This window comes from Callithrix jacchus, chromosome 10 (genome assembly GCF_049354715.1).
Source record: "Callithrix jacchus isolate 240 chromosome 10, calJac240_pri, whole genome shotgun sequence".
Taxonomy (NCBI): domain Eukaryota; kingdom Metazoa; phylum Chordata; class Mammalia; order Primates; family Cebidae; genus Callithrix; species Callithrix jacchus.
Window position 1 is genome coordinate 78,497,824 of NC_133511.1, and position 21,292 is coordinate 78,519,115.

Genomic DNA, 21,292 nt, shown 5'->3' on the forward strand with positions numbered 1-21,292 from the left:
TTGGCAGTGGTTATGTCATAAAAGGAAGGCCTGTAACTAACCACTGGGAGCAGGGAGGGAGCTGGGTAGGAAGCAAGGAAGGAAGACACAAGTAGAACTGTGGATAATGAGGCTTTTCCCTTTTGTTTCAACTCCAGGTTTTTTCTTCAGTTCTGTGATTGGTGGTGTCTGCAGGTAACAAATAATTACTGTGTTCAGTACAGGATAGCCTGGTGGAAGGAAAACAGCCCTTGAAGTTCTCAGAACTAGGCTTCAACGCCAATTTTTCCATTGCATGGGTGTGTGATCCTTGGCAGGAGACATAGGATCTCCAAATTGCAGTCTCCTCATCTCCAAGATGAGGATAATAAAAGAATCTAGCTCATAGGGGCGTCCTGGGGATTAAATAGCACGGGCTTCCATCAAAATCTATTGGAAACTGGGTAGTCAAAAACTGGAGTTTTCAAATGCGTGACCAAGAATAGACACAGGCTGCACAGAGTTCAGGGCTTGGTCCAGATTGGACAAGAAAGTTCCCTAGGCCAAGCTGGCTAAGCACCACAGGTACCATTATAACCCCAGCCCTGAGGGATGTGAGCCAGATTCTTAAGATTTAGAGAGGCCAGAAAAGGCTTCAGCCTCCTCCACCCCATTCCTCAGCCACTTTCCTCCCAGACCACCTTGGCTCTGTCCCCTGCCACTGTTTGTCCTCTTGGTGCTGGAATCCCCAGAGTAGAATGTGAGTGTGTCCTCCTCCAGGGAAGGATTGTGTCACAAGCTGTGTTCATTCTGTGAAGTGTTTGCCCTGCTTGGGCTTAGTAAATACAAATAGCGGTCACGTGTGCTCTTGACCCCTCTGCTGCACGCACAAAGGCTCTTGCCCAGTTGGCACTGGGTGCTTCTCCAGAGCAGCCGCTAGGGGGAGCCTGGGCTGGGAGCTCTGAGAAATTGAACAATTTGTTGAGGTCTTTGTTGTGGTAGAAAACCTTGACGTGGTGTTAGGTCAGCACCTGCGAGGGTCTTATTCTAAAAACACCGGTTTTTGGAGGATGTTTAAGAACGGAAAATCATCCAACAGTTAAGTAAACAGAGCTGGGAAACATTTTTATCTCCATACTTTCCCTTCACTGGCTGAGAGACTAGTCTGGGCCTTCCCTGACTGCCCAATTAACAGTCAGAAGATGTGCAGTGGAGCCGGGTGCTGTGAGTCATGCCTGAAATCCCAGGGCCTTGGGATTCTGAAGCAGGAGGACCACTTGAGCCCAGGAGTTCAAGGCTACAATGAGCCATGATCACACCACTGTACTCCATCCAGTCTGGGCAACAGAGTGAGACCCTATCTAAAAAACAAAACAAAACAAAACAAAAGCTGTCTAGTGGAAAGAACAAGAATCAGAAGTCATAGATGGATCCAAGACTGTTCTGGACCCTCCCTAGTTATGAGAACTTGGACATGTCTCTATTTCTCTGAGCCCTTGTTTATTAATAATGTCTGTTACCATTCATCAGTTACTTCCCATATGCCATGCTGCCAAAAATTATCTCATTCAATCCTCTCAATAATTACATGAACAAAGTGCTTGCTATGCATAGTTTGTAGATTAAGAACTGAGGGATAAAAACTAGCTCACCCGAGGTTTTTAATCTACTAGTCGTTCCGACATTTCTGACTCCAAATATTAGGCTGAAGCCCTATTTCCTCTATATGTTTTCATTTTCAAATGAGCCATGGTAATAATAATAATAATAATAATGCCTTTATAACAGATTTTTACTCGCAAACTTGAAAGTTATTCAAATGATTATTTTCAGAGTTTGTTGTTGTATGTGTTTTGGGATTTGCAATATGAATGTGTCACAATTCATATGTCGAAACTTCAATCCCCAATATGATAGTATTAGGAAATGGGGCCTTTGGGAGGTGATTAAGTTATGTGGGCAGAGTCCTTGTGGATGGGATTAGTGCCCCTATAAAAGGGACCTCAGAGAGCTTTCTAGGCACCGCCCCCCATTATTTTTTCACCATATGAAGTCACAATGAGAAGACAGCAGTCTGCAAAACAAAAGAGGGCCTTCATCAGAACCTGACCACACAGGCACCTTGATCGCAGACTTCCAGCCTCCAGACTGTGAGAAATAAATGTTCATTGTTTATAAGCCACCTGGTCTGTTACTTTATTGTAGCAGCCGAAACTGATTAACACAGGGTCTAAAGGTCACTTTGCAAAGGGCTATGACATGTTGTATGAGTAGAGAGAAAAGGTCTGTGGAAACAGCTGAAGACAAGATGTGATCCCAAGCATGACAAGGGCCTGAGCAGAGCCCAGCTCGGGAGTCTCAAGCAGGAAGCTGCCCTCCCCGTCTGCCTTCTCCCCTTGCCTGGTGCTGATGCTGAGATGTAGAGACAGCCCTTTCTCCTTCCTGGCCACTCCTTTGTCCGGAGAACAGAAACCCCCAGTCCTCTAATGAAGAGTCTGATGAAACAGTCACTTCTCTCTTGGTTTAGCTCTGCAGGCTCAAAGTAGCCTCTTGCTGCTTTATTCTTATGAAATTCTCTGTGTCTCTCACAAAAAAAAAATGGCCCTTTAATTTACGAAACATCTTCTGCCATCCCCCTCCTTCTACCAGCTCCAGGGACTGCATGACTTAAAATAGCTAAAACTTTGAGCAACTTAAATGCCCATTCATAGAGGACTGATTAAATAAGTGATGCCACATCCTTACAACGTTCATTAGTTACCTAAAATTTCACTGTAGTCAAATTAAGTACAACTCAAACTGCCTAAAGCCAAAATAGGAGTTGATTAGCTCTTGTAACTGAAAGGGCCAAGGACCTATGACTGCAGGTCCTGGAGCCCCAGGTGTTCAAACAATGTTTGTCAGGAACCGGCCTCTTTCCATCTCTTTCCTCTGCTTTCTGCTGCATCAGCTCCATTCTCAGGCAGCAAAAAAGGCTAGGAGCAGCTTTAGGTTTATATCTCACAAAATTTACCACCCCAGAAATTTTCAAGCAAAAATCCTGTGACTACCCATTTCTGGACCAATCTTGGTGATTCAGACCACGTCATGTCTTAATTAAGGGATTGATATAACATAAAGATCAGACCATTAAACTTCTAATAGAAGATATGAGAAAATCTTCACAACCTAGGGATAGGCAAAGATAAGATACAAAAAAAAAGCATTACTTATAAAAGAAAAGAATGATAAATTGGACTTAACCAAGGTTAAAAGCTGTTGTTTGACAGGTAGCATTTGAAAACAGAAAGCATTGACTCAGACTGAGAGAAAACAATGTCTCTTATGCTGTAAAATAGTTCTGCCACTATTTAAAAAAATAGATGAATATACCTGTATCAGTATGAAAAAAATCACTGAAAAGAGAGACATAGCGAATAAGTGAATAAAACAGAAATCTCTACTACCTAAAGTAGTTCACAATATTTATTGAATGAATCTTTAAAATATATTAAATTTAAAATATATGCAGATTGATCTCATTTATGTTTTTAAAAAGTATTTTATGTATGTGTGTAAATGCATAGAAACAGAATTAGAAGTGGTAACAGAAAGGTGGGCTGTTGCTTTTGACCCCCTTATACTTATGTAGATGTTTAATTTATCCAAAAATAAGTAGAAGATAAAAGATAATAAAAAACATCATGCTGTCTTAAGCTCTCAGACCACACCCTGCCTGGAGTAGAGGAGACATATCTTGTGGTTCTGGGAATTTCTCCAAATTCTGCCTCCCAACCCCACTTTAACGTCTCATGCATGATTGATTTTTCACGTTTTAGTCCAGTTTGTGTACAACTCAGCTTCTTGCATTTGACAAATTGACTGCATTGCTCTTAATTTGCCTTTTCTCCAAGATGCTACCTCTGTAGTCATTTCCTCAGTCCCACCCATTTCAGCTGTTAAATGAATGATACACTAACCTGTCATTGATCTAAGCTCCCTGCACACTATGTCCTGCCCCAGCAGTGTCCTCAGCAGAACAGGTGAGGAATCAACCTGGCTTTCCCATTATGGTAAAAAGTTTGCACTATGACTTTGAGTCACCAGAATTATGTAAGACATAAGAGCATGAGAAAAACTACCATGTTTAACATGCAAGTGTTACTAATGAGTATGAACAGAACAAGCTTTATTATTTGCATTTTAAATAGAGGGGGAGATTGAACCTCCAAGTTTGAAGAACATGCCCTAAGTCACACAGCTAATGAGTGGCTCTGGCCCAAATTGAAGTCTGTCTGAATACAAAGTTTATTCTTTCTTTATAACTATGCCAGTTGGCACTGGGAAATATAAGGTGACAGTAGGACCTTGGTTATCCCCAAATTTCCCTCCTTTAAATTTAGAACAGACGCTACCTAAAGAGTGAAGGAAGTTTCTAAGCTGATTTTATGTCCTCTGCATATCCCGTAGATAATGATTTGAAATAGCCAAGGTACTAACCATCTCTGAGCAGAAATGGACATCCCATCATCTGGAATGTGTCCCAAGTGGGCCTTATGAAAATTCTTAAGTTCCTGACAAGAAGAAGCTGACTACTCAAGATAGCTTGATTATTTCCCCACTTTCCCAAATCAAAAGGAGTGATTTCCTTGAAAATGTAAGGATATCAGAACTTTCAGAAGTACTTCAAGCAAAATCAGATTTAAGAATGTGTGTTATGAAGAGTATGCCCATAATTTCCTCCTATTCAAATCCTCTCGGGAAAATACATTCACCTCAGTGCCGAAGTGGCAACTCTATAACATGTGATCAGGTCCCCTGATCATAGCTGACTGGGCCTGAGATGAACCCCAGAAATTGAGGATCACATTCTATCCCTGGTGGAGATGATCTGAACTCAGGAAACAACTCAAGGAAGCGGTGAAGCATTGGCCTGAACATTGAAGAAATGAAAGTCATAACACTGAATAGTGAGACGCTCTAGGACATCGGCAGCTAGGGGTGTAACCCTGCTCAAGAGAAAAGACACACATACACTGACATTTTGATGACCACCCCACTGCCCGCCTAAGGAAACAAGGTTACCCCATCAGTGACGCCCACTAGCAACTTTCCTCCCCTCCTCCCTTTCTCTTGATCTCTCTCTCTCTCACACATACTTCTCCAATCAGCATGTAGACCCCTGTTTTTAAAACATTAAAAAGACACAGACACACAAGGCTTACCAGACATTTGAGGAAAGCCTCTTACCATAACAGACAGAAAAAATGAAAAAACAGGAGAAAAAAAGGGAAGAGAGAGAGAGAGAGAGAGAGAGAGAGATACAGGCAAATTAGAAACAATTCAGGAAAGAATAGACTTTTTTTTTTTGAGATGGATTCTTGCTCTGTCACCTAGGCTGGAGTGCAGTGGCATGATCTTGGCTCACTGCAACCCTGTGGCTCCCAGGTTTAGGCAATTCTCCTGCCTCAGCCTCCTGAGTTGCTGGGACTACAGGCATGTAGCCACCACACCTAGCTAATTTTTTATTTTTAGGAGAGATGGAGTTTCACCATGTTGGTCAGGCTGTTCTCGAACTCCTGACCTCATAATCTGCCCGCTTCAACCTCCCAAAGTGCTGGGATTACAGGAGTGAGCCACTGAGCCCAGCCAGACTTTTAAAAATTATAATACAGGCCGGGCGCGGTGGCTCAAGCCTGTAATCCCAGCACTTTGGGAGGCTGAGGCGGGTGGATCACGAGGTCAAGAGATCGAGACCATCCTGGTCAACATGGTGAAACCCCGTCTCTACTAAAAATACAAAAAATTAGCTGGGCACGGTGGTGCATGCCTGTAATCCCAGCTACTCAGGAGGCTGAGGCAGGAGAATCGCCTGAATCCAGGAGGCGGAGGTTGCAGTGAGCCAAGATCATGCCATTGCACTCCAGCCTGGATAACAAGAGCGAAACTCCGTCTCAAAAAAAAAAATTATAATACACTCAAGGAAATGGCAGATGGGGTTATTGAATAATGTGGGACTAGAGAAAAGAACCATTCTTCCACTGAAAACATCTATAAAAACTGTGTTTTAAAAAAGTTTAAAACTTTTTTAGAGTACTGAAGGGCCCAAAAAATAGTGAAGAACTTGTGGACCAACACACATAAGATGACAGAGCTAACACGGAATTAGGAGCTTCTTTTAGAGACACTTATCATCTCCAGAAAAAGCATCTGAAATGTTTAGCAGCCTCTGATAGCCTTGCAGGCCTGGGGGCCAATAGGAAATGTCCAGGGCCTTCCAAGGAATAGAAGGGATAAATTTGCTGTGTTTGGGTTAGAATCTTAAAGGGTTATAACCTAGAAGTAAAGGCCAATCAGAAGGTGACTCGTTTGTAAGAACAGAAGCCAAGTTTTAAATTATCTCACTTGCTGAAATTACATCAAGTTTATCCCAAATTGGTAGTGGCTCCAGAAACTTCACAGAAGCAAAGTAAAATCCTTTCCAGAGGAAGAACATAACTTCCAAGTCCTCAAATAATTTCTAAAATAATTTTCACATATAAGATCTGGCACACAATCTTAAAATAACTTGGCATACCTTAAGGCAAGGCAACATAAAAGATACCCAGTAGAAATAACAGACAATAGAAACAGACTCACAGATATCCAAAGATTGCATAAAGAGTCTTTACAGTAATTTGTGTCAATATGACAAAAGATAATCTTAAGAGTTTCAGTAAAGACCTAAAAATATGTACTTCTAAAACTCACGAAAGGACTTCTGCCATTTATGAGAAACTCTTGTATCAGACCACTATTTTGCCATGAACAACTAGAAAAAGTAGGTTTAAATGTCTTTTGAGAGACAAACAAGAGCTCCCAACTTGTCCAGGAGATGAAGGGATGTAATCCCAGAGATGGGAATCTGATAATTGGGCATGAATTTTTCCTTTGAAGCACTTGCTTCAAAAATGAAAACTCTGAAAGCAAGGTAGAGAAAGAGAATACATCATCCATACAAGAAAAAAAAAAAAAAACCTCACAACAACCACAGTTAACTTCTCACAGTTAACTTCTCAACAGAAGCACTAAAAGAAATCAATGGAATGACATGTTTAAAGGACATTACATTTTCATAGAAATAGAAACAGAATTCTTAGGCTGGGTGCAGTTGCTTACACCTGTAGCTCCAGCAACTTGGGAGATTGAGGCAAGAGGATTGCTTGAGTTCAGGAGTGCAAGAAACAGAATTTTTGCCGGCAAAATAATATAAATCAGTAGAATTGAAAACAAAAAAAAAAAGAAAAAAGTAATGAAATCAAAGGCTAGTTAGTTGAAAAGATCAATATAATTGATAAATCTCCAGCCAGACTGATGAAGAAAAAAATTTTTTAATATACAACTTACCAACAATAAGAACGCAGAGACAGGAAAGATATGGACATGACCATAGATCCTGCAGACATAAAAGGATAATAAGGGAATATTATGAACAACTATATGCCGGTATGCTTGATAATTTAGATAAAATAAGTTCCTGAAAATTGTGAACTATCAGAGCTCACTCAAGAAGAAATAGATAACATGAATAGTCTTATATCTATTAAATAAATTGAATATGTTGTTTAAAACACTCCGTCAAAGAAAACTCCTGGTGGCCCTGATGGCATTATCTGTAAAGAATATCAACCTTTTTTTTTTTTTTTTTTTTTAACATGGAGTCTTACTCTGTTGCCCAGGCTGGAATGCAGTGGCATGATCTTGGCTCACTGCAACCTCTGCCTCCTGGGTTCAAGCAATTCTCCTGCCTCAGCCTCCTGAGTAGCTGGGTTTACAGGTGCACACCACCACGCCTGGCTAATTTTTGTGTTTTCAGTAGAGATGGGATTTCACCATATTGGCCAGGCTGGTCTCAAACTCCTGACCTTGTGATCCGTCCGCCTCAGTCTCCCTAAATGCTGGAATTACCAGCATGAACCAGTGCACCCAGTCAATATCAAGCCTTTTAAGAAAAAATAATATAAATTCTATGTAAAATCTTCCAGAACACAGAAGAGAAACACTTCCCAATACATTTTGTAAAGCCTGAATTTTCCTGATAGTGAAACCAGAAAAAAAAATACAAGAAAACTGCATAACAATTTCCCTTGTAAACAGACACAAAACTTCAACAAAATAGTATTCAAACTCTAAAGGCTGAATGTTGCAGCTATAGCCTGTAGAATTTGTATATTCCATTTACATGACATCTGCTAAAGTCTAGAGGCAGAAATCAAATCAGTAATTACTTGGAGCTTGGGCAGGAGAAGAAGACATTTCAAATAAGCACAAGAGAACTTTTTGTGGTGACGGAAATGTTCTGTATCTCTCTTGCAGTGCTAGTTACGTTTCTATATATATTTGTCACATATCATTGAATTTATACCTAAAAAAGGAAAGTTTTACTGAATGTAAATTTTGCCTGAATTAACCTGAATTTTAAAAACCATACCACTTAACAATAGTGTCAGTTTCCTGAGGCTGCTGTAACAAACTACTACAAACATGATGACTTAAAACAACAAAAATTTATTTTCTCACAGTTCTGGAGGCCAGAAGTCCAAAATCAGTTTTACTGGGGAAAAGTAAGAAAATCAAGTATACTTTCCAGAAGATCTAGTAGAGAATCTGTTCCTTGCTTCTTCCAGCTTCTTGAGGCTGGATGCATTCTTGAGCTAATGTCATCTCTCTCCAGTCTTCAAGGCCAGCATCTTCAAATCTTTCTGCTCCATCTCCAGATGGTTTTCTCCCCGTGTGTCTATATCAAATCTCACTCTATCTCTCTTATCTGTGATAGCATTTAGGACCTACCCAGATAATTCAGGACAATTTCATCACCGCAAGATCCTTAACCTAATCACATCAACAGAGACCTGTTTTCCAAATAAGATAACATTTATAGATTTTTGGGAACTAGGACCCAACATTCTTACAGGTCATTTTTCAACCTACCACAAGTAGGATTAAAAAAATCAAATATCTAGCAATAAATCTGATTAAATATGATTAAGACCTTTACTCTGAAAACCACAAAATGTTGAGAGAAATGAAAAAAGAATTTTTTCATTTTCATGAATGTTAAGACAATATTTTAAGATACCAATTCTCTCCAAACCTTCCTATAAGTTACTGCAAAACTGACCAAAATATCAATATTTTATAAATGGAAACTGACAAGCTGATTCTCAAATTTATATATAAATGCAAATCTGAGAAGATCCAAAACAAACTTAAAAAAGAAGAACAAAGAGGAATTAGGAATAATCTGGGTAGGGAAAAAAGCAGATAGATGACACGACTAATGTGCAGCTCCCTCTTGGATGGACAGAACAGCACATTGAGACTCACATTGCGAACTTTTGCTCCACACAGGAATGTGCCAGGAAAACTGAAAGAGCTCACAGATCTTGTGGAAACAGTGGCTTGCTGCTGCAAGCTCCATGAGACAGCTGGAAAACTGTGAGTTCCCAAAGTGCGAGGAGGGGAAATCTACCTCTGAACACACATCTTTATTGGGAAACCTGAAAATCCAGATCATGGGAGAAGGACTTAATCTTGCGTAGAGTTGAAACAGATTTAAGGAGCTGAGTGAAATATTAAGGTAGAAGACGCAGCAGGAAGAGCCCTGTAGGCACTCCCAGTCCCCAGCTCAAGCCCAGGGAAGCTATTCCTGACTTTAGCTCACAGGGGTCCTTGGGGAAGGCAGCCAGCGGAACTAGAGAGGGGTCACAGGGTGAAAGAAGCTTCCAACTAAACTCTGTAAAAACTTAAACCAAGCACAAATTTTCTTGAGCAGAATCACTGGCACAAACAGGAATTGCTGTAGGAGTTGCAGCCAATGGTGTGACAGGTGGGGAGGTGTGAGGCCTGAAAGCTTGCTTTCTCAGTGGGGAGGCTTGTAACCTGGGACAACATCTGAATTCCAAGCACAGGATGACTGGATAGAAACTCAGTGCTGTTAGCAGAGCATGACAGGAGTGAGACTGGCCTTGCTGCCTGTATAGAAGCTAGGTTATGCCTGCCACTGCCGAGTTTCCCCAATTTCCCTTCCAACCTGTATGATGTAGCAGAGGCAGCCATAATCTCTCTTGGAACATAACTCCATTGGCCTGAGCACAACACCCCCATCCCCCATAGAGGCCACAGCAAGCCATGCCCAAGGGGAGTCTGAGCTCAGACCTGCCTAACCCTGCCCCTACCTGGTGGTATCCCTCCACCCACCCTGGTAGCTGAACACAAAAGATAAAGTCTTGGGAATTTAATGGCCCTGCCCATCACCTGAGAAACCAAAATAATTGTCCTGGCCAACATAGGGCAAAATTATATCCCCCTTCTACTACCCCAGCTGCTGCTCTCTTGAAAGCACCACCTCCTGGCTGGAGGCCAACCAACTCAAGCCATTACAGCAACTCATGACAGAATAATACTGCTCCAAGGAATGAGAAATGACAGCTAATTCCACCACTTGTAACATCCTGGCTAACCAGAGGTCCTGAGGCTATCCACATGACAGCTTCACTGCTAGCTTAACCAGTATTCAAGAAAACCAGCACACTAAACAAAACTATAACCAAGGACTCTCACAGAGTCTACCTCACTCCCTGTCACCTCCACCAGAGCAGGTGCTTGTATCCACAGCCATGAGAACGGAAGACAGGTAACATCACAGGATTCTTTGCAGACACTCTCCAGCACCATCCCAGAGCCTCGTAGCCCCACTGGGTAGTTAAACCCAGAAAAGCAGTAACAATCACTATAGTCTGGCTCTTGGAAAGCTCCATCCCTAGAGGAAGGGGGAGAGCATCACATCAAGCAATCACCCCATGGGACAAAAGAATCTGTACAAGAGCCCTTGAGTTCCAGATCTTTTCACTGAAATAGTCTATGCAAGTGAGAAGTAACAGAAAAGTAATTCTGGTGATATGACAAAACAAGGTTCTGTCATATCCCCAAAAGATTACACTAACTTCCCAGCAGTGGATCCAAACCAAGAAAAAATCCCTGGATTGCCAGATAAAGAATTCAGAAGGTTGATTATTAAGCTACTCAAGGAGATATCAGAGAAAGGTAAAAAACAATGTAAAGAAATTTTTAAAAATAACAATTGATATGGATGAAAAATTTTCTAGAGAAATAGATACCATAAGGATAAAATCAATCACAACTTCTGGAAATGATACATAAACTCAGAGAAATATAAAACACATTAGAAAGTTTCAATAATAGTGGTGGGGTACGGTGGCTCACGCCTATAATCCCAGCACTTTGGGAGGCCATGACGGGTGGATCACAAGGTCAAGAGATCGAGACCATCCTGGTCAACAAGGTGAAACCCCATCTCTACTAAAAATACAAAAATTAGCTGGGCATGGTGGTGCACGCCTGTAGTCCCAGCTACTTGGGAGGCTGAGGCAGGAGAATAGCTTGAACCCAGAAGGCGGAGGTTGCAGTGAGCCGAGATTGTGCCATTACACTCCAGTCTGGGTAACAACAGTGAAACTCCATCTCAAAAAAAAAAAAAAAGAAAAGAAAGTTTCAACAATGGATCAAGTAGAAAAAAGAACATCAGAGCTCTAAGGCAAGGCTTTTGGATTAACCCAATCTGACAAAGACAAAGAAAAAAAGAATTTTTAAAAAGTGAATAAATCTTCCAAGAAATTTGCGATTATGTTAAATGACTAAACCTAAGAATAACTAGTTCCTGAGAAATAAGAGAAATCTAAAAGTTTAGAAAACTTACTTGAGAAAATAATCGAGGAAAATTTCCCTGGCCTTGATAGAGATCTGGACATCCAAATACAAGAAGCTCAAAGAACACATTGGAAATTCATCACAGAAAGATTATCACCCAGGCACATAGTCATCAGGTTATCTAAAATCAAGGTGAAGGAAAGAATCTTAAGAGTTGTAATACAAAAGCATCAGGTAACCTATAAAATTTCTCAGCAGAAACCCTAAATGCCAGCAGAGATTGGGGTCCTATCTTTAGCCTCCTCAAATAAAATTATCCAAGAATTTTGTATCCAGCAAAACCAAGCTTCATAAATGAAAAAGAGATAAAGTCTTTTTCAGATAAACAAATGCTGAGAGAAGTCACCACTACCAAGCCAGCACTACAAGAAATGCTAAAAAGAATTGTAAATCTTGAAACAAAACCTCGAAATACACCAACATAGAATCTCTTTAAAGCCTAAAACTCACAGGGCCTATAAAACGATAACACACTGAAAAAAAGAGGTATTCAGGCAATGACTAGCTTGATGAATTTAATGGTACGTCACATTGCAATATTAACATTGAATGTAAATGGCCATATACTCCACTTAAAAGATACAGAAAAGCAGAATGGATAAAAATTCACCAAGTAGCTGCTGTCTTCAAGAAACTCATCTAACACATAAGGACTCACATAAACTTAAGTTAAAAAGTGGAAAAAGATATCCCATGCAAATGGAAACCAAAAGGGAACAGGAGTAGCTATTCTTATATCAGACAAAATAGATTTTAAAGCAACAACAGTTAAAAAAAGATAAAGAGGAACATTATATAATTATAAAAGGATTAATCCAACAGGAAAGTATCATAATCCTACATACATATGTGCCTAACACTGGAGCTCCCAAATTTATTAAGCAATTACTACTAGACCTAAGAAATGAGAGAGATGGCAACCCAGTAATAGCAGAGCACTTCAGTACTCCACTTACAGCACTGCACAGGTCATCAAAACAGAAAGCCAACAAAGAAATGATGGACTTAAAACTATACCCTAGAACAAATGGACTGAACAGATATTTACTAACATTCTACCCAACAACTGCAGAATATACTTTTTTCTGTCAGTACATGGAACATTCTCCAAGATACACCATATGATAGGCCACAAAACAAATCTCAGTATATTTAAGAAAATCAGAACTATATCAAATACTCTCTCAGACTGCAGTGGAATAAAACTGGAAATTAACTACAAAAGGAACCCTCATAATGATACAAATACATGGCAATTAAATAATCTGCCCCAAAAGATCTTTAGGTCAACAATGAAATCAAGATAGACATTAAAAAATTATTTGAACTGAATGATAATAGTGACACAGCTTATCAAAACCTCTAGGTTACAGCAAAAGTGGTGCTAAGAGAAAAGTTCATAGCATTAAATGCCTACAGCAGAAAGTCTGAAAAATTGCAAATAGACAATCTAAGGACACACCTCAAGGAACCAGAGAATCAAGAACAATCCAAACCCAAACCCAGCAGAATAAATGAAATAACAAACATCAGAGCAGAACTAAATGAAATTGAAACAAAAAAAATACAAAAGATAAATGAAACAAAAAACTGGTTTTTTGCAAAGATAAACAAAATTGATAGACCATTAGCAAGATTAACCAAGAAAAGAAGAGAGAAGATGCAAATAAGCTCACTTAGAAGCAAAATGGCAGCTATTACAACCAATACCACAGAAATACAAAAGACCATTCGAGGCTACTATGAACACAAACTAGAAAACCTAGAGGAGATAAATAAATGCCTGGAAATATCCAACCCTCCTAAATTAAATCAGGAAGAAATAGAAACTCTGAACAGACCAATAACAAGTAGTGAGATTAAACAGTAATAAAAAAAATTGCCAACAGCAAAAAAAGTCCAGGACCAGATGGAGTCACAGTTAAATTCTATCAGACATTCAAAAAAGGATTAGTACCTATCTTACTCAAACTATTCCAAAAGTTGGAGAAATAGGAAATGTTCTCTAAATCATTCTATGAAGCCAGTATCACTCTAACACCCAAACCAGGAAAAGATATAACAACAACAACAAAACAACACTACAAATCAATATCCTTGATGAACATTCATGCAAAAATCTTCAACAAAATACTAGCCAACTGAATCCCTCAGCAAAACCAGCAAAGAAGGGACATAGCTCAAGCTACTAAAAGCCATCTATGATAAATCCACAGCCAACGTTATACTGAATGGGGAAAAGTTGAAAGCATTCCCCTGAGAACTAAAACAAGAGAAGGATGCCCGCTTTCACCGCTTCTATTCAACATAGTGCTGGAATTCCTAACCAGAGCCATCAGACAAGGAAAAGAAATAAAAGGCATCCAAATCGTAAAGAGAAAGTTAAACTGCTGCTAGTCACTGATGATGTGACCATATACCTAGAAAACCCTAAAGACTTACTCAGAAAGCTCCTAGATCTTATGAATAAATTCAGTAAAGTTCAGGATACAAAATCAATGTACACAAGTCAGTAGCACTGCTATATACCAAAAACAACCAAACTGAGGATCAAATCAAGAACTCAACCCCTTTAAGAACAGCTGCAAAAAATAAAAAAATTATTTAGAAATATACATAACCAAGGAGGTGAAAGAACTCGACAAGGAAAGCTACAAAACACGACTGAAAGAAACAGACAACACAAACTCATGAAAACGTCCCATGCTTGTGGATGGGTGGAATTAATATTGTGAAAATGACCATACTGCCAAAAGCAATCTACAAATTCAATTCAATTCCCATTAAAATACCATCATCATTCTTCATAGAACTAGAAAAAACAATCCTAAAATTCATATGGAACCAAAAAAGAAAAGTTCACATAGTCAAATTGAGACTAAGCAAAAATAACAAATCTGAGGGTATCACATTACTTGACTTCAAACTATAAGGCCATAGTCACCAAAACAGCATGGTAATAGTATAAAAACAGGTATGTAGGCCCATGAAACAGAATAGAGAACCCAGAAGTAGAGTCAAAAATTTAGTCAACTCACCTTTGACAAAGCAAACAAGAACAAAATGCAGAAAGGATACTCTAGTCCACAAATGGTGCCGGGATAATTGGCAAGCCACATGTAGAAGAATGAAACTGGATGCTCATCTCTCACCTTATACAAAAATCAACTCAAGATGAATCAAAGACTTACATCTAAGACCAGAAAACATAAAAATTCTAGAAGAGAACATTGGAAAAACCCTTCTAGACATTGACTAGGCAATGGCTCCATGACCAAGAACACAAAAGCAATGCAACAAAAACAAATAGATGGGACTTAAACGAAACAGCTTCTGAACAGCAAAAGAAATAATCAGAGTAAACACACAACCCACAGAATGAGAGAAAATCTTTGCAATCTATACATCCAAAAAAGGACTAATATCCAGAATCTACAAGGAACTAAAATTAGCAAACAAACAAACAATCCCATCAAAAAGTGGGCTAAGGACATGAATAGACAATTTTTAAAAGAAGATATACAAATGACCAACGAACATATGAAAAAATGCTCACATCACTAATGATCAGGGAAATGCAAATCCAAACCACAATGTGATACCTCCTTACTCCTGCAAGAATGGCCGCAATAAAAAAATAGTACAACCACTATGGAAAATACTGTGGAGATTCCTTAAAGAACTAAAAGTAGAACTACCCTTTGATCCAGCAATGTCACTCCTGGGTATTTACCCATAGGGGAAAGAATTCATTATATGAAAAAGACACTTGCACATGCATGTTTATAGCAGCATAATTCACAATTGCAAAAATATGAAACCAGCCTAAATGTCCATCAACCAATAAGTGGGTAAAGAAAATGTGGTATGTATATACACCACAAAATACTATTCAGCCATAAAAAGGAATGAAATAATGGTATTTGCAGCAACCTGGATGGAACTGGAGACCATTATTCTAACTGAACTAACTCAGGAATGGAAAACCAAACATTGTATGTTCTCACTTATTAATACAGTGGGAGCTAAGCTATGAGGATGCAAAGGCATAAGAATGATACAGTGGACTTTGGGGACTCAGGGGAAAGGGTGGGGTGGGGGAACAGGACAAAAAATTATCCACTGGATGATGGGTGCACCAAACTCTCAGAAATTAGCACTAAAGACCTTATCCATGGAACCAAAAACCACCTGTTCCCCAAATACAAGTGAACAAAAAAAGAGAAAAAAAATTAAACACCCAGATATCAATAAAAAGTTAAAAATATAAATGAAGCCAAAAAGCAATTAAATTTTAAAACAGCATTTTAATAATGTTAATGTACACAGGGGGACTAGATAGGGATATCACTCAAATCATATTTCCCACTTTCTGCCCCCGACTTTCCAGAGTAGCGACATCCATTGCAGTGAGGGCTTTAGTTAAGTGGAGAGACCAATAGGTGCTCAGGAAGTATTTGTTAAATGGACTTTGGTAACTCAGTTCTGTTTGTAATTTTTAAAATGATAAATATCAAAAGGACAAAATCTTTCCCATACATGTCCATCAGTGATTTGGGGAAATAAGTAAGAACATACTAAATTTAATGGATGTTAGATGAGTAAATTTTCTGTAAAGGTTTTTGTCCCAAGGCAGGGGGACTAATTCTGTACTTCAGCTGATACCTAGGAAACGCCTGGCTCACTCAGTAATTCCTTCCAGTTAGTGTGTGTTTTACATCAGTACCTTTATCTACACAATGGCCCCAGAACCTTACTCTATTGTAACTCAGCAAACAGTACTGGTTAGTGATCTGAAATCAGCTGCCTATACCAACAATGACTCCATTGGACCTTATCTTTCTATTTTGACTCCTAAAATTAGTATTTCTTTCTGTTATAATGAAAAAAATGATCCCCCTTGATTGTAAAAAGCAATGTCTAATATTATAGTATCATTACTTTCAATATAAATTGAATACAGTATTGTCCAATAATAATTATTATGTTAAGGAGATTTTAGTAAGATAGGAAGAAATACTATCAGAGGCAATATCCAATAAACCATAACCAAACAGTACTAATGCATTAAATATAATTAGCCTTAGATTTTCAAAAATACTTAGAAAGGCAAAGTTAAGTCTTTTCCTGAGAAGAGACTGTGATTGTCAAATGCAGCTTTAGTCATCCCTGTATCTGAAGCAGACTGAGGCTCAGAAGAGAACATGATGTTTAAGAACAAGGGCTGGGTATTGCTTTTTCTTTTTTATTGTCCTCTGTCTCCACTGGAGAAAGCCTTGTTCAGGCCCTTGTCACTTAATCTATGTTCCAGTCTCCAGGCTGTGCCTTCATCCATCTGTGCTACACACCATAATCCAATCAACTTAATAAAAAAAAAGTTAAGAGTTTTGCTTTCCCCCCTGAAATTATTCGGGTCAGTTAGTATTGGTTACATTACGGTGAGGCAAAGAATATAAGTCTCAGTGGCTTAACAAAAGTTTCTTCGTTATGCTGTATAGTCAATTCTGATTGGCAGTGGGACTGTATTCTTTTTAGATACTCAGACTTGAGTGGAAGAAGGCTGTGATGGGTCATAAGCCCCACAGTTGAAGGAAGGAACATGACGAACCACACGGTGATACTTAAATCTTCTGCCTGAAAGTGACATCCATGATGGCCACTCACATTTCTTTGGCCAAGACAAGTTACATGACCCATGCCTAGCTTCAAAAATGGGCAGGGAGATGCTATCCTACAATGTGCCTGCAGAGAAGTGGAGTATGTGTGAACAATCCAAACAGCTCCTACTTCTGTAATAGAAGAATTTAAAGATGAGAAGTATACCACCTTATGGGAAAGCTGAGTGAGGACCACTAACATCTCTTATAAATATTTTTTAATTTTCAAAGAAAATTAATTCCTTCAGTATATCAGATAGTATTAGTTTTTAAAAACATTAAATTAGCAATAAAGATTCTATACAATTAATTTCCCATTATTATGGTTTTTCTCTCTGGAAAATTTAAATTTTTCTCCTCGGTAATTTTGGCACTAGCCATATATTCATTTTGCTTAGTAGCAGATACAATGAATGTGACAAAACATTTTTCTGCTAGCTGATATTCAACCAATTGTCCTGTTTTATTTTTAACTCTTTATAACAAATAGAAATTCATATACTCCAGGCCAGGCGCATTGGCTCACTCCTGTAATCTCAGCACTTAGGGAGGCCAAGGGAGATGGATCACTTGAGATCAGGAATTCAGACCAGCCTGGCCAACACAGTGGAACCCCATCTCTATTAAAAATACAAAATCTAGCTGGGCATGGTGGCAGGTGCTTGTGATCCCAGCTACTCAGGAGTCTGAGGCAGGAGAATTGCTTGAACCTGGGAGATAGAGGTCGTAGTGAGTAGAAAAAAAAAATTCCCATATTCTCAGACATACATGTTCAGTCTAAAATAATATAATTTTATCTTCAATAACTCAAATTTTACAAAAAGGATTTGAGATAGGAGAGAAATCTGTAGTGGCTTATTCATACTTTATTTCCCTTCTCAAAACCTTCAAAAATTTCCATCACCCACCTAATCAGACACAAATTCTAATGTTTGGCAAAGACAGCTAGCTATGTGCCAAAAATTCAGAACTTCCACCTTCCATAACGTGGAGTTGGCACTGGGAAATAGCTCCCCTTGCAGACACAGCTAATGGAGTGAGAAGTGTTTTTTTTAATGTTGTTATTATTTTATCTAGAAAGTACTTATAAAGCCCATACTATGTACCAGACATAGATAAGTATTTGACAAATATTAATTCAGTTACTATGCATAACAATCGTATGAGCTAGTTCTATAACTGTACCCACTTTACAGATAAAGAAACTGAGGGTAAAAGCAGTTGAGTAATGGGGAAACACAGCCAAGAAGTGGCTGGAGTAAGATCTAATTCCAGGGCCAGACCCCTTAAAAAGCAAGTAGGGCTTCTCTATGTTCTCTTCTTCTATCTACTCTGTGACCCCAGTGGACTGCAGAGCCACACAACTGTAGGGGCCTAGGTTTCTGATTAACCACAGGAAGCAAGCTGCTCATGGGTGAGGAACTCCCACACTAGACTGCCACATGAATGAAAAATAAAATTCTGTTGAGCCAAGGCACTGAAATTTGGGAGTTGTAACAGGTCTAGTGTTTTTTCTTAATAATATCCATGAGAACCAAGACCACTGTAATTGGTCTATGTCTCGAATGAGGAGGCCTACTTCTAGCCCAAACACAGTCTCCAGCTTAATGAATGCCCTTATGCAAGCACTTCTTTCCTCCAGGCAACATTTTAAAAAATAAGAAGGTTGGATTCATCGACATTTTATAGCCTGTATTTCATAGGACATTCTGCTTTTAATATATTCGCTTGAACCTTCTTGAAAACATGACTCCCTGGACAAATAAGGAGGGAAAATTCTGGATAATACTTCCCACTTTGGAGACGCATAATGTACATCTGCAACACCCTTCCCTAAGGACTTTAACACAGTATTTACCAGATGGATTTGACCATAGGTCCTCCTAATTTTTTAATTGGGAGGTATTTATTAATATTTAGATAAATGTGAGTGTCCTAAGAAATGTAGTTTGGGGAATGATGAATTAGATGAATTCTAAAACTATTCCCAGTACTAAAACTGCTCTGCCATGATTTCCTATCTTTCCAAATTTCCAATACACAGCTCTAATCAGGTTATCTCTTTATTGCTACACATGTGAAGCACATATCTTCACTTAGGGCTGTGAACCTCTCACCTTGCTTCCTGAATCGGGAATAACATTTTCTCACTTTTGCACCATTGCAAGTCTTGCCTATACTTTAAGGTCCAACTCAACACTGTCTGGTCTAAGAAGACCCCACAGTGTGATCTAGCACACACCTTACATCTCTCTCACTCAAAATACATTAAACTTCCTGTATTCTCCACATGCATTCGTTCATTTATTCAATCATCATTCATTCATTTTCACTGTCACCCAGGCTGGAGTGCAGTGGTGTGATCTCACTGCAGCTCACTGTAACCTCCGACTCCTGGGTTCGAGCAATTCCCCTGCCTCAGTCTCCAAGTAGCTGGGATTACAAGCATGCACCACCATACCTGACTAATTTTTGCATTTTTAGTAGAGATGGGATTTCAACATGTTGGCCAGGCTGGTCTCAAACTTCTGGCCTCAGGTGATCCACCCACCTCAGCCTCCCAAAGTGCTTGGATGACAGGCATGAGCCACTGTGCCTGACCTGTGCATTTTAGAATTGGATCCCAGAAAAAAGTATTTTTAAAAACAGCATTTGTAAGATAAGAGTTAAGTAAAAGGAGAGATTCTTGAACCATTTTGATATGCATTGCTGAAGTGGAGGCAAAATCTGGCTGGAAAGAGTCATAAACAAGAAATATATGCGTTAACCTCAAGAGACAGAAATGAGAGAACAAGTTGTGTGATCCTTACCCATAAAAATCTATGAAGATCAAATAACGAGTGATATGCAGTTCCAACTGGAAGTTCAGAACTAGTCTACAAACAAAAAGGGATTATGTTGGGATTTCCTTGTAAGTAGTTGCTGCAGGGTGGGTTTTGCTTTGTGTGGGATTGTCTGTGTACTCAGTGTGCCTCCTTTACATTGTGAGGATATCCAATTCACTTGGACAGATCTGGGTTTTAAAAATCTCTCTTTTATTTGGTGTGGAAGGTGGATGGGAATTGGAGTTAAAGACCAATTCAGAACAAGCTTCAGTTTTCCTCCGGTAGAAAAGGCAATGAGATTTTGACTCAGGCAGGGAGGTGAAAAGAGAGAGTAGAAAGGTCTTAGGCCTACTCCATGTATAAAGTGATGGAGGAGAGAGGGAAGGAAGAAGAAAGGAAATAGAAGAGAAAGAAGGAAGGGAGAAGGAAAAAAAGAGGAAAGGAGAGGCTGAAGATGACACCCGGTCTGCTGGCTAAAAAACTGGGTGAATCCTAGGATTTTTAGAAGACTCCTTCTATTTCCCCATACTGCCTGTCTGCAGAGTTGCCTGAGTGGGCAGCAGGAAAAGAAATCCTTCCTCCCCCATGTTATCCTGTTATGTTGGTCTCAAATTACCCCTTCAGCAGAGTCAATATTTCATATGCACTCTTCATTGTTCTAGGATTGAGTTTGGTAATCAGGAGTACCTAAGGCAAAGGAGACCTTCCAAAAGATTTGTAGTGGCATAGCCAGGATGGTCATGGACCAAATTGTTAATGACATGCAGCTGACTTTGGTTTCTCATCCAGATCCAGTTCCAGACAGGCAGCTCTTCTCACTTGTGACATTCCCCACCTTACCTGACCACAAACCTCTCCAAGGAGCTTAAGTCATTGTCAAAGAGGCCCTGTTGAGGGTTTAGGAAAACAATAGAAAAGGAACACAGGAATCAGATCAACTTCAAAGACCTTGCAGTCAGAGTGATCTGGATCTGAGCAAAGTACTGAACTGAAAATAGAGATGTTGAGTCCCTGAGGTCCTAGAGTACAAAGGAATTTAAGGAAATTGCCCAGGGAGAGTGAAGAAAGAGCAAACTGTTTCAGCATCTGTTTGCTTTGAACCCA

At 39.3% G+C, this 21,292-nt stretch overlaps 1 long non-coding RNA gene across 1 annotated transcript; it reads left to right on the plus strand.

The window, feature by feature from the left end:
- The first annotated feature begins 42 nt into the window (after positions 1 to 42).
- Positions 43 to 17,671, plus strand: LOC144578127 (uncharacterized). Its single transcript, XR_013523309.1, has 3 exons — positions 43 to 174; positions 9,328 to 9,414; positions 17,242 to 17,671. It is a non-coding gene; the product is annotated as an uncharacterized LOC144578127 (long non-coding RNA).
- Positions 17,672 to 21,292: the final 3,621 nt, after the last annotated feature.